The sequence below is a fragment of the Trematomus bernacchii genome, unplaced genomic scaffold (genome assembly GCF_902827165.1).
Source record: "Trematomus bernacchii unplaced genomic scaffold, fTreBer1.1, whole genome shotgun sequence".
NCBI classification, from domain to species: domain Eukaryota; kingdom Metazoa; phylum Chordata; class Actinopteri; order Perciformes; family Nototheniidae; genus Trematomus; species Trematomus bernacchii.
In genome coordinates, this window is record NW_022988050.1 from 1,231,996 (window position 1) to 1,245,750 (window position 13,755).

General features: G+C 42.9%; 1 pseudogene; it reads left to right on the forward strand.

Moving 5' to 3' along the window:
* The first annotated feature begins 133 nt into the window (after window positions 1-133).
* The window catches only part of LOC117473393, a 58,000-nt pseudogene continuing 44,378 nt past the window's right edge, over window positions 134-13,755 (forward strand).

Below are 13,755 nucleotides of genomic sequence, written 5' to 3' on the forward strand. Positions count from 1 at the left end.
TTTCCCAAAGCTGAAGACAGGAAAAACAAGACACTAATTAACATAAACAAAAACCGGGGAGCACGACAGACAGGAACAAAGTTACAGACGGGAACAGGCAGGTGACATGGACAAGCATAGACGAGCATGGAACATGGACATGAAGAGACGAACCGGTAACGTGGACTAGGAGAAAAGAGACGACGATCAGACAAGGAGCACAGGGGAAGACAAGACTAAATACACAGAAGGGTAATCAAAGGACAAGACACAGCTGGGCAGGGGAGGCAGAAACACAAGGGCAACAGGTGAACACAATGAGACAATCAGACACAGGAGGGAAACTTAAGACAGAAAGGCAAACACAGGAAGTAGGACCAGACAAGACACAAAGAGGAAAACATTTCAAAATAAAAGGTGGAAAATGAAAACAACATGAATCCAAGACCATGGCCCTTTCTCATGTCATCAAATGTCCCATCCTCGACTCCTCGACTCCTCGGTCCTCCGGTAGTGACCCGGAAATGAATTTTAGCGCGCCATGTTGAAGGACATCTCATTTCTCGAAATGCACATCGAGGACCGAGCATCGAGCGTCGAGGAGGCTCTCTGGAGGAGCTATAACCGAGGATACACTGATGGGTCCTCCACAGTCCTCCACGGCTCCTTCGTGGATGCATTTCCGGCAACAGTGATGTTTCAAAGAGTCGAGACGCACGGCCGGACTTATCTCAGCCAATGACAGCTCTGCATGCATCCCCTGGATATTATTTTATTAACTGCTTTCATCGCGACGCAATGTTTACAGTGAGAACAGCTGTGAGGTCCGTGCAGAAAGCAGAGCAGTGTGTATAATATATATCATATCACTCAGTATAACAGGCCTACTCTCTTTATTTGCTTTAGTTTAGTAGATATCTACAAACAAAGTTGATATTTTTCTAAAACCATTTAGTGCTTCACATAATAAAATACACAACGGCTGTAGCCTGATTATATGCTTTAGGAGCTGTAGGTGCGTGTGTGTGGTGTAGGTGTGTGTGTGTGTGTGTGTGTGTGTGTGGTGTAGGTGTGTGTGTGTGTGTGTGTGTGTGTGTGTGTGTGTGTGTGTGTGTGTGGTGTAGGTGTGTGTGGTACAGTGTGTGCGTAGATGCAGCGGACAGACAGGTCTCAGTTGGTTTGGTGTCCTCTGCTTACTTGTAATACTTGTAAATAAAACTTTTGGCCCGTCATTTATTTCCCTCATTGTAGCGACCAGAGAGGGAGGGGGGGATATATCCAGTCTCTGATAGTGTTACGTTATTATGAGAGTGCTCTGTTTGATTCTGAAATTGTATATATTTATATAAATATATACATATATGTGTGTGTGTGTGTGTGTCTGTGTGTATGTCCGCATCTGTAGCCTGTTATTGTCTCATTATACCGCACTGTGAATGAATTAAAAGTAAATATATAAGTCGTCATGAACACATCTGTCCATCAGACAGAGGGCTGCTGTGCCTCCTGTCATCATTAATGGACGTCTCTTTAAAATGACCGCTCAGAGGAGAGGAGTTCTCATTTCTCTAACCGCCTGCTGCTTCCCCTCCTCTCTCCTCGGTTCCCCTCCTCGGCTCCTCCGCTCGCATCTCCTGTGGGCGGGACTAAGTCTCGAGGATAGGAGTCGAGGAGGGGAGTCGAGGAGGAACATTTGAAGACATGAGAAAGGGCCCATGACAGCAGTGAGTATATTTAATGGTGCAAGAAAAATACTGGATCCAAAACAACCAGCTGACCCATTGATTGAAAAAGGTTAATTCTTCCTACTAGATTAATCTTTAAATCAGACCATCTTTCGACATCTTGCTTAAAGGTATGGGGTAGGTAATTCACTTCAGAAACACTTTTTGTTATATTCCATGGAATGCTCTTAACATCCCGATAGCAATGAATATATTAAATGCTTTGACAATAAATACATAAAAAAATGTCATCTGTGGAAGCCGTGGCACTGTAAAAAGCACGACCAATCATCTGAGCCGGCCCGGCTAAAATAACTGGATGGCCTAGCTGCCTGTCAGCCTTCCATCTCGTGCACAAACTTGCACTCATTGGTCATGTGCGCGTTCGTGTGTGTTGGAGGAGGGGCTCTGTAAGGAAGTCTGAAGGAAGGGGCAGATTTTTGTCGGCTGGGTACCTTCAAATTCTATCGCACTCGAGCTGGTTTCTCCATTCTTACCTACCCTACCAGCTGGAGTGCGCTAGAATTTGAAAATACACAGCCGGAACAAATCTGCCACTTCCTTACAGAGCCCCTCCTCCAACACACACGAACGCGCACATGACCAATGAGGGCACGAGATAAGTTTGTGCACAGATGGAAGGCTGACAGGCAGGTAGGCCATCCAGTTATTTTAGCCGGGCCGGCTAAAATGATTGGTCGTGCTTTTTACAGTACTACGGCTTCCACAGATGACATTTTTTTATGGATTTTTCGTCAAAGCACTTAATATATTCATTGACACAGAATCGAAGGGTACCCTCATTATCACTCAATTATATGAACTCGCGACTTTATAAACAAAAACAGACCTCAAAACATGTGGCGCTAGGTAGCTAAAAATGCTAACATGGTTTACCTTGTGTCGTAGTCTGGTCAAAAGTGGTCTTCAATGGCATTAAAACGATAAAAACGCTGCTGAAGTTAATCCATAGGTTAATCCAATGTGTCTGTGTCCCTTTGAAATGATTTCTGATAATCCATGAGCAATAAAACTGCTTTTCCGTTTCTAGATGTCAGAGCGAGAGATAGCTTCACTCTCATGCAAAACTACATGCGCAAAGCCCCCACCTTTTTGTGTTAACGTTGGAGTCTATGTGAAAACCCCCCTTCGATTCTATTGGCTCTAACGGTCAAAAAGAGATGTCAATCACCAAAATCGACCAATGGGTTCCAGAGAAACGGTAAAACCCCCATTTCCATCCAAATCACCTCAGAGATGGAGTTGTTTTTGCTAAACCTCTCTAAAAAGGTCAAATGTCACTTGTTTTCCATCAATCTTGATACAGGGTACTTATTATATGTTGTACTTTGGATTCCTAAAGCTTTTAGTCTACCTTACCATCATCCAAGGGTAGTTTTCACTATAAGTAAAAAATAATTTTTGGACGGACACTATAATTTACAGTTTTTTTACTATGTTCAATCTGAATTTTCTTTAAAATAAAAAACATCTATTTTGTTCTGACTTTTCTACATCCAACTCACAGGTTTATCATTACTTTGAGAAAAAAGATTATTAATTTAACCCTTTTAGAAGGGAAGATATGGTCATTTGTTCTGGGAATGTCATTTTCGAGCCTGAGACCTGAAAAACAGGCTGAGGGCTAAACAGGTTAAGGGTAGTACCCATAGAGTCCAGTAGAGGGCTCCGCCCAGTGGCGTCGCCTGGCCTGGGCATTCGGGGCTTTAGCCCCGAATGTTTTTTCTGTAGCCCCGGATAATTCTCCCTCCAATAATATAATACATTAACCGTGCTTTACGTGAACCTCATCATGACACAAGAGAGGACGGCAGGACTGTAATTTCCCGTGTTCAGTGAATGCAACAGAGGCATGACACCAGACCAATCAGAGAGTTGCATGGAAATAAACGTGTGCTTGTGTCATTCAAGCTCGGCTCTGTGTGGCAATAGCGCATTTAGTGTGATAGAGAGAGAGAGAGGGAGAGAGGGAGAGAGAGGGACCGGTGCCAGCCATGGATGTATAATAAGAACAGCAGGGACCGTGTTGTTAGCATCTGGTTAGCTAGCTGCGCTAACGGACATAAGGAGCTGTTTGTTCCACAAGAAGCTGGAGGAGAGTCCTCTCCTCTCAGACTGAGAGACTCAGGTGAGCTAAAGGACTCTCTGAGTGTTTAGATAGTTAACTTTAGTCTAAGTTATCTCAGTGGGTCGCAAACGGTTTGGTCACAAATTATTCAAAAGATTATTTCCGCGGCACACCTTCATATGATCATTATAGTTATAAAAAAAATAAGAGAATAAAGGAAAAACAGTTATGAAATACTATATGGCAGTAAAACAAGAATAGAGTTTAAAAGGGGAGTGATTTGTAAAATATCCATAAAGAAAAAGTAAATCTGTTTACAGTTCTGTTTCATATGGGTGTTGAGAGAGGTGTCCATAGATCTCTTAATTTTGCTCTCAAAGTGCACCAGATTGATGCTTTTAACTTCAATATTTAAAAAAAAATCTTCCCGGGGGAGCATCCCCCCGGACCCCCCGAGAGAAGGTTAGGTCCACCCCCCACTCAAAAAATAGCACTTTACGCCTGCCTATATGCGGTGAGATGATTATCGAGCCTTCATTCTAACAGTCGCGGGTGTACTGTGTGTGAGTGTGGGGAGTGTTGCAGTAAAAAATTCCACTGTAGCGCCGCGGCCGCCGCCACTGTGGGCTAAGCCCCGAATGTTTTCAGGTCCAGGCGACGCCCCTGGCTCCGCCTGTGCTTATATAACCAGGGTTACAATACGTAACCCACCGTTTCTTGCATCCAAAAGCAGCTCTGACATTGAACTACTTTACTTTGGAAAAAAAACACCGCAACAGCGGAAACAAGAATCAAACAGCTCATTTTATGACATCCAAATTGATTTAACCACAGAGGGTAGAGTCTTGAAATGGTTAGCAGTTCCTGGAAGCCTTGCTGCATTAGTGAGTTTCTATCGTTAGACTAATCAGTAAAAAAAAAAAAAATGTTGTCAATCAATTGCCCGTCCCTCTGTGAGCCCAGTGTGCTCTGATTGGTCGCGAGGCTGAGAGGCTCGTTGCTGCTCGCAGCTGCTGCTCGCTGCTGCAAGGGGCAGACAGGCTTCCGTGTCGGCGATACAGGATAGCAAGCGAAACTCATCCTGAGCACACACAAACACTCACAGCCGGAGTAAAAACAATAAGTGTGGCTTGATATTGAGTAAGAAAAAGGTTTATAACGCTGTGAGCATGGGTCTGCGGTAGGGATGCTCCGATCGATCGGTCACCGATCGAGATCTGCCGATACTCACTCTCTACCGATCGATCGGTGCTCTCTAAACATGCCGATCGCGAGGGCCGATCGCATGACGTAAAATACATGACACTTTTCTCTGTACGCGGCAAAACAAGCTCGCCAAAATGGCTTCACCGGTCTGGCATTATTTTAAGGTGTCCGAAAAAGACAGTAAAATAGCGGTACGCAACGTGTGTGTGAAGCAGAAATCCTGCAGCTCCACCCGCTGTGACGGACCGGTGAGCGGAGCGAAACACACAAGAGTTAGACCTAACACACTTAGCTATTTTATCTACCTCTGGAACAAGCTAAACTAGTTATAAATATGTTTATTCTTCACTGTCGGCCTCACACATTACTGGATCAGCGAGCTGCATGAGACGATACTGACAGGCTGTCAGGAGAGGGAGAGAGGGGGAGAGAGAGGGAGAGAGAGAGGGAGAGAGAGGGGGAGAGAGAGAGGGAGAGAGAGGAAAAGAGAGCGCTTCCGCTCATTTCTCCCGTGGTATTATCCAAAGTGAATGTAAACTTGAATAATATACATAATTTGAATGTAATAATTAAGTTGATTGTTGTTTGTGGAAGCTCCAGTGAATGAGCCCCATTAACTGAGTTTTAAACATCACTTTAAATGGAAGATTTAAAGTGATGTTTAAATCTTCCATTTAGGCCCCGCCCACTCGATTGGAACGGCGATCGGTATCGGCCGATACTGATTCCGGCGATCGGCGATCGGCCCCAAAATTGGCGATCGGAGCATCCCTAGTCTGCGGAGAGCATTTCGATCCCAACGTAGTAGCCCGATAAACGTTTACCCATTTAAACAGTCGTGGTAGATAGCTTGTTTGTTTTAAACATCATAAATACACAAACAACAATGAATACTTACAGGTTGTGTACCCGAATCTCCCGCTGGTCCAAACAAAGTAGGAACAGCATCGTTCTTCAGTGCTGTACATATCCGGCATGAATCGCTGAAAGGTTTGGGAAGCTTTGTTTCGTGAAAGGCTGGCAGAGGGTGCGGCCATAGCTCTGGGCGTGGCTACTGGGTATCCCTACGTAGCGATACCCAGGAAGAAAACATTGGAAAATGAGAAATCTCCAACGAGGCGTTTTGGGGAGGTATTTTCTGTGTTAGAGTTTTACTCGCTACAGGGTGTACTTTGAGGGTTTTTGACTCTGCAGACCGTTTACATGCATAAAAACCTTCATAACACACAAGGGGATGAGTAATAACCGGAAAAGCATGACATGGGACCTTTAAACCTAAAGACAGAAACTCGCCTCTACTGTGGTGAAGTCTGGCTATCCGGAGGTGATTCCAATAGGGGCGCTTGTCTCAAACCAGTGAAGAAACCAACAGAACCCAGTAGAATTTAAAGAGTGGACGTTAGCAGGGAAACAGTAACGGGTCTGAGTGATAGAAACTGACGATGTATCAAAGAGAAAGAATTAGGCCATGGCCTCCATTCAGATTACATTAAAACATGTGCCTACCTCAGCCGTTTGGGTACTTTTGTATATGAATTTTTAATCTTTATAATCATTTGTATTTTCCAAGTTCTATGTTATACGAAGTATACACAGGAGGGATATGTTGGAGAAAATACAAGTTGTCTCCTCTTTATGGGTTGTTTTAATGCACTGATACTATGTGTGACTCTGCACTGTGTACGACCTTGCAGCTGCCTCTTCTAATGATAGGAGGAGGCAGGGCATTTCAGGTTGTTGATATTTATGAGAAGATACATACTTGTTGTCTCCTAAATATCTCATTTCTATGAGGCGTGAAGGAAGTACGTGACTCTTTCCAGAAGACGTCGCAGATGTCCCCGACACCTTTCCGACACCTTTCCGACACCTGCGGGTGATATTAGCGCCACCTCGATTTACGACTTTGTTGTTATCTCCGTGTTTTGGACTATATAAGCCTGATGCTTTTTCCTGCTCCGTTGAGCAACATACCCCATGTGTGTGAGTTAACCCATATCCTTTGTATGTGACTTAACTCTGCTCCTTCTTGCAAGAATACATTGGTACCTGATTATTGATTCTCAACCTGGTGTCGAGTGATATTTTCCTAACAAAAACCTACCCACAGAGAATAATGTCCAGACAAACATAAGTAGTTCTAATTTAGAAGGAAAGTCTAAAAGAGCATGTTTCCACATTACCTTCTTATGTAATTGGTCAATTTATGAATGTCTTGATGTTTTTGCTGTAGATGGGGTGTTACCTGAGAATAACTGCAGTTATCAGGAAGTTTTGAACCACCTGCAGCTGACCAAAACCAATGACTCGCCCCGTTAAAAACTATAAGCGCCCCACACGGGTTTCTCTGGAAGTGCTGCTCTATGCCATTCTGGATGTGGTGAGTGAAAGCTTTCATGTTTTCCCGAACTGTGAAAAGATATTTTGACGAAAAAGCTCTTTGAACAATCTTCAGGGTATTTAAGGAGGAAATGCAGTACAAGCAAATTGGTTCCTTTAGTTGTTTTGTTCTCCAAGTTTGAATGGAGATACTACTTGTATATACTGTTGGGGAAATATTTTCCAAGGCCCATAACTTTGACCCAGTTTATCAGTCCATACAGTCCTGACTGAGCACACGCACCTGTAACCTTGGCTGCTGTGCTCTCAGTGTTTTGTCTCCCTGTTTCTGCCTGTTGGCGTCAGCTGATAGAGGTGTTATGATTCTATCTTGTTATGCACAATGTTGATTATTCTCTCTGAACTAGCTAAGATCATGGCCCGTGACCTGTCTTGTGAATTCTCCGGCCGAAGCTCCAAATAAACCGTCAGTGTTTGCCATCAAAGCTCCAGCTCTCCTCGTGTCTCTCCGAGTCCTGTCTCCAATTGCTTCAGAAGTTTCCCCCACATATACGTGTGTCTATAATAAACTAATTAACATTACAAATATGGCAGTTTGACATAATTGATTAACATTTAGCTGGAACATAAGGAAAAAGTAATCATATTAGCTTTCGTAATATTTACCTTTAATTGAGCCTAAGTCACCAAATGTAATGTAAACAAGTGTGTATTACTATGCTAGGGGACAACTTCTGCAGGTTGTCATGTATTACGAATAATATAATTTATTATTTTCAACTTTCACCGGGTTACCTCTTTAAACTCACTTTAGCCCTAATCAGACCTAACATATATTCGTTATTTATTTGTTTACAGGTTGAGAAAGACCAGAAATGCATCGCTTATGTTTGGACTGTCATGGTGAGTGCTGTGATGAATCCTGAAGGAACTTTTGTGTGGAAATGTTTTTCCATTTAAACGATATATTATGTTTATTATGTTACCGTGGATCATGTTTCTCTTTTCCTCTGTGGAGGTGGCACAATGAATACATATCCTGGGATCCAAATCAGTTTTGTGGAATTGATAATGTTTCTCATCCTGTTGAAGTGTTGTGGATACCAGATATCACTATTGAGGAAATGTAAGTGTAACTGCACACGCACGCACGCGCACACACACACACACACACACACACACACACACACACACACACACACACACACACACACACACACACACACACACACACACACACACACACACACACACACACACACACACACACACACACACACACACACACACACACACACACACAGGTACAATTTCCACACTTTTGTCCAGTGGACCCGAACACCCTGTATGTAATGTAAATGTGTAGGGGGGGTGTACAGTGGGTGGTCATTGAAAATGTGTTCTGATATATGTTCCTCACAGAAAATGAGCCATGGCCATTGAGTGTGAGCTTCAAAAAATAATTGATGATATTATTTTTCTTTAGATAAATAATGAAAACGGGTCCCACAGACCCGAACACCATACAAGGGTTAACCACAGAGGGCTGAGTGTTGAAATGGTTGGCAGTTCCTGGAAGCCTTGCTGCATTAGTGAGTTTCTATCATTAGACTAACCAGTAAAAAAAAAGACAATTTGGTCAATCAATTGCCCGTCCCTCTTCCAGTAGAAATAATATCTCTACGACTACAATAACACAAAAAGGACAGGGATGCTCATTTACTTTGCTCACCTCTCCCAGTCAGGATGTTTACCGGTTTCCTCTTTCTGCTCCTCCTCACAGGTAAGAACAATTCTATATGTTGCATGCAGGTGGGACGTTTCTGTTGCCACTCCAATATAATTGAGGGGAATGAAGGTTTGTTTTGTGATACAGAATAAAAAAAAAACACTACAAGCAACATCTATTAACAAAAAAAAAACTATTTTCCAACTCTTTCATAATTTCCCGGCGTAGTATGTGGATTATTCAGAGTAGCAGGTATGTCCCTGCAAGAGAAGTTGCTTTAGTTAAAAAACTACCATTTGTGTGCATGAACATAATATTAAATGTAGAGCTCTATTCTCTTTTTCCTAACAGTTACACAACAATTTAACCAGCTTCATTTGAATCACTTTTCTAGCTGTATACTTTTTTCTGTCAGGTGGAAGTACCAACAATAACTCAAAGGACGACAATAACAAGGGTATGTAAAGGGGAAAAAACTACACAGCAATTACGTGTTCTTCTATTTATTATATATATAGAAGTCTTGAAAAGTAATACTCTTGTCTGTTTACCGCATTGTATAATTCAAAGCAGTCTTTTGTGTAGTAATTAAAGATATGTTAATGGTGTGAACAGCAAACAGAACAATATTATAAAGAAACTAAACTTGATGTCTTGAGAATGCATGATGTCTGACGTAACCATTATGCTGTTCCTGGAAAGAGGAGTGGATTTAGATTTTTTGGAATTACCATTTACAGTGAAGTGAGCTCCACAAATCCCATGTACCTTCTTTGTAGGGTAAAACATTTAGGAAATGGTTATCTCAAAATCAGTTAAACCAAATAATATCTGCAGATGCACTTCAAAATGTTTTGTGGGAAAGCAGTTTGTGTGTGTGCATGGACAAAATACTGATTGTAGAGCTGTATACTCTTTTCTGTCAGGTGGAAGTTCCTGGAATACCACAGAGCTACTAGAGCTTCAGGATGATCTTACATCAAATCACAGCTTTGAAGCAAGTATGTCAACACTCAAAATGTGTCAAGTAATTAAATATATAAAGCATTAGTCTTATTAATAGATTTTAAATATCCGTGAGAAAATGTGTTGAGTAATTAGATTTACTGATCCTCGATATTTATATCTGTCAAAAGATGAAAATGAAAAGATTGTGTTACTGTTATTAAAAGCTAAAAACTAGGGCTGTCAGTCGATTAAAATAGTTAATCGCGATTAATCGCAAATTAATCGCACATTTTTTATCTGTTCTAAATGTACCTTAGATGGATATTTTTCAAGTTTTTAATACTCTTATCAACATATGAGTGGACAAATATGCTTTATATGTTTGTTTATTATCATTTGAACAATGACAAATATTCTTATGAATATTAAACACAACAACCTCTGAACATTACAAATATTCGCCTCAATTCAACCTGGAACCTCTCTCATACAATAATACAATACAGTGTGTGTGTGTGTGTGTGTGTGCGTGCGTGCGTGTGTGTGTGTGTGTGTGTGTGTGTGTGTGTGTGTGTGTGTGTGTGTGTGTGTGTGTGTGTGTGTGGTGTGTGTGTGTGTGTGTGTGTGTGTGTGTGTGTGTGTGTGTGTGTGTGTGTTGTGTGTGTGTGGGTGTGGGTGTGTGTGAATGTGGAGACACTGTGATGGATCGTTGGAGCTATGTGCAGCTCAAGGCATATATGCTCGAACGGGAGCTGCCTGGACGCTGCAATCATGTTGCGCGCACTATCCGTGCTGAGTGTGCTGACTTTTCGTACCATGTCCCACTGTCTGGCTACCTGCATAAAGTCAAGTGCTCGGCACAGTTGTCGGCGAAATGTCGCTCCTCTGTTTTAATTGAAACAGCTCCTTGTATCCGTTAGCGCAGCTAGCTAGCACCAGATGCTAACAACAACAACAACAACACGTAAGGTGTGCCTCGCTCGCGCCACACATACACACACCCTCCCGGTCCTCCCGATGGCCAGTCCGGGCCTGCCGGTGAGCGTGGAAGTGTGGTCTGCCACAAGCGGGCGGCAGGAGTGGGGCTGTCAGCATCAGCTTGTAGATGGTATTTTAAACTCGATGCGCTCTGAAACTACGGGGCGGCCGAGGACAAAAAATACACATGCGTTAATCGCGTTAAAATAATTAGTGGCGTTCATTTTTTTTAACGCGTTAACTTGACAGCCCTACTAAAAACACAATGTCAGTGTTTTGGAGTGCGCACCCAAAAGCAGTACAAACAGGGAGGCAGGTGTGGGGATACAAACAGAAGGTGAGCTTTTATTCAATTAAAAGCTGGTATAGCATCAAAAAGGGCAGGAGCAAGCGAGGAGGAACAAAAGGAAAAGTGACAAACAAAACGAGAACAAACCGGGAACACTCAGGAGACACAGGAGGCTAGACCAGGGAAATCCAGACATGAAATTGAACAAAACCCCACAAAACGACAACAAACTGACAAGGGCAAGCAAGACTAAATACACAAGGGTAATCACAAGACACCGCTGGAGAGGGGAGGAGAAACACAGGGCCAGCAGGTGAACACTATGGGTGTTTCTCAATGTTGAGGACGCTTCCTTGTCTTCCGAGTCAGGTCCATCAGAGGCTAGGCAAGAATCCTTCCTGGCATTCGGAGAACGAAGAATGGAACAGGCTAGCAAGTGTGCAGGTGTGCGTCATATGAGAGGCCCCGCCTTACACTTTCCGCCAAAGATTTAGGAAATTGGTCGCGTTTATGTCCATATCGATCAGATCTAGATAGTTCTAGCTAATGATATGACTGCCTACGTGTCAAAGGATACCTAAACAATAAGCGTCATTTTGACCGGAGAATTTTAGATTTGCCGGCTATCGGAAACTCTGCCGTGCGGGGGGGGTCTGCTGGAGGCACCTGCTGGGTGCACTGTCCTGCGAGATACCGGGACCTGGCTCGAAACACTCTGAAAACTGTTGTTGTTGTTGGCGAAACACATCAGCAATGACGCGGGTGACACGGGCGTGAGCAGGAGAGGTTGCGTCATCGTTATCAGAAAATGATCGTATAGGGCCGTTTGGCCCCCCAGAGCCTTGCGTCCCCAGATCTACCCACCTTGGGACCCGTTTTCATTATCGTTATCTGTGTTTCCCTGTCGGCCTTGTGTGGCCGAACCCTCTATAAGATAGAGAACTGTAGCGGATACGACCTGTTTCGTCACCGTGTGGCTAGGGCCATAGAGTGGTTTTCTGATGAGCTCAACCTTGGCACCAGGTATGTTGACTAAACATATTTAGGGTGTAGTAAAAAGGCTAAATTGACAGACAGCAACTACATGACTTGCTGATGGAGATCATGGTAACATTTGGATGGTTTAACTGAAAGAGGTACCTTTCTGACAGAGGTATTGTCTTGTTATCATCCCAATAGAATCCGGGGATTCTGCTGTTACCTGCCGTAATCATCATATTTTGAACTACTTGAACCTGACCCAAAATAAGGAGTTGTACTCAATGGTTCGACCTGGAGACCCCCTCAATTATACAGGAGTATTCCTTTATATGTCAGTCCAAGGCATTCTAGATGTGGTAAGTTTTTTAAATAAGCTTTGTTTTATTGATAATATTCGATCCCGTCAAGAAGGGTACGTTTTTTCTTTTTTATGGAAATTAAGGCCATGTGCCCAGGAACATTTTTTTTTGCTGTGGATGCAACTCTTATCTCAATAAATAAACAAAATAAAATACAATATGATCAAACCCTGTAAACACACGGTAAAAGATAAAGAGAAAAAAGCAATTGGTATCAGTGACATCAAACTAAAATGTAGGGTAAGCTAATACAAAAGGAACAGAATAACACCTCAACATACTGTACATTTCTACATAGCACGCTAATCATTTTGTACTGACACAAAAGTGGTTCTGGTACCAACTGCCTCAAGGAAAAAGCCATGTGCTTGCGCTTTAATAGCTTACACCACTTATTGCCATCCATACTGATGGAAGCATATAACACCTAAAATAATGTAAGAAATTCACTCAGAAGATTATGGGAAAGACTTCTGGTTTTAAAAGTATACTTCCCCTGCTAAGAAATCTGAGTAGTACAAATACACTTGCATACACGGCTGAACTCTGTTGCTTCTGATTGGCTCTCATCTATACTTGGTGCCCTCAAATTTCCTGTATATGTCAAACTGCATAATATTATGTTAGAGTGCCCTGTGGCCTACTCCAAAGGTCTAAAGGCTAACAACATCAAATACTGGGAAGCACAAGTGTCTTGTAACCTTTTGACTCACAGGACTTAAAGGAGAGGTGTCATGCTTTTCCGGTTATTACCCGTCCCCTTGTGTGTTATGAAGGTTTTTCTGCATGTAAACGGTGTGCAGAGTCAAAACCCTCAAAGTACACCCTGTAGCGAGTAAAACTCTAACACAGAAAATACCTCCCCAAAACGCCTCGTTGGAGATACGTCATTGTCCATTTGATTCTTCCGGGTACGGCATGATGTCAAGCCGTACCCGGAACGAAATGGACCAATCCATGGAGCAGTTACGTTACGTCAGCGGAGCCGTTACGTTAAGCCCCCGCTGATTGGTCCAAATTGACCAATCCACGGACTTCCTCACACACACACACACACATCTGTGTGCAGGGAGCAGGCAGCTCAGCTGATTTCTCCTCCCTGGCTGCAGGCTGATAACAGACAGTTGGGATCG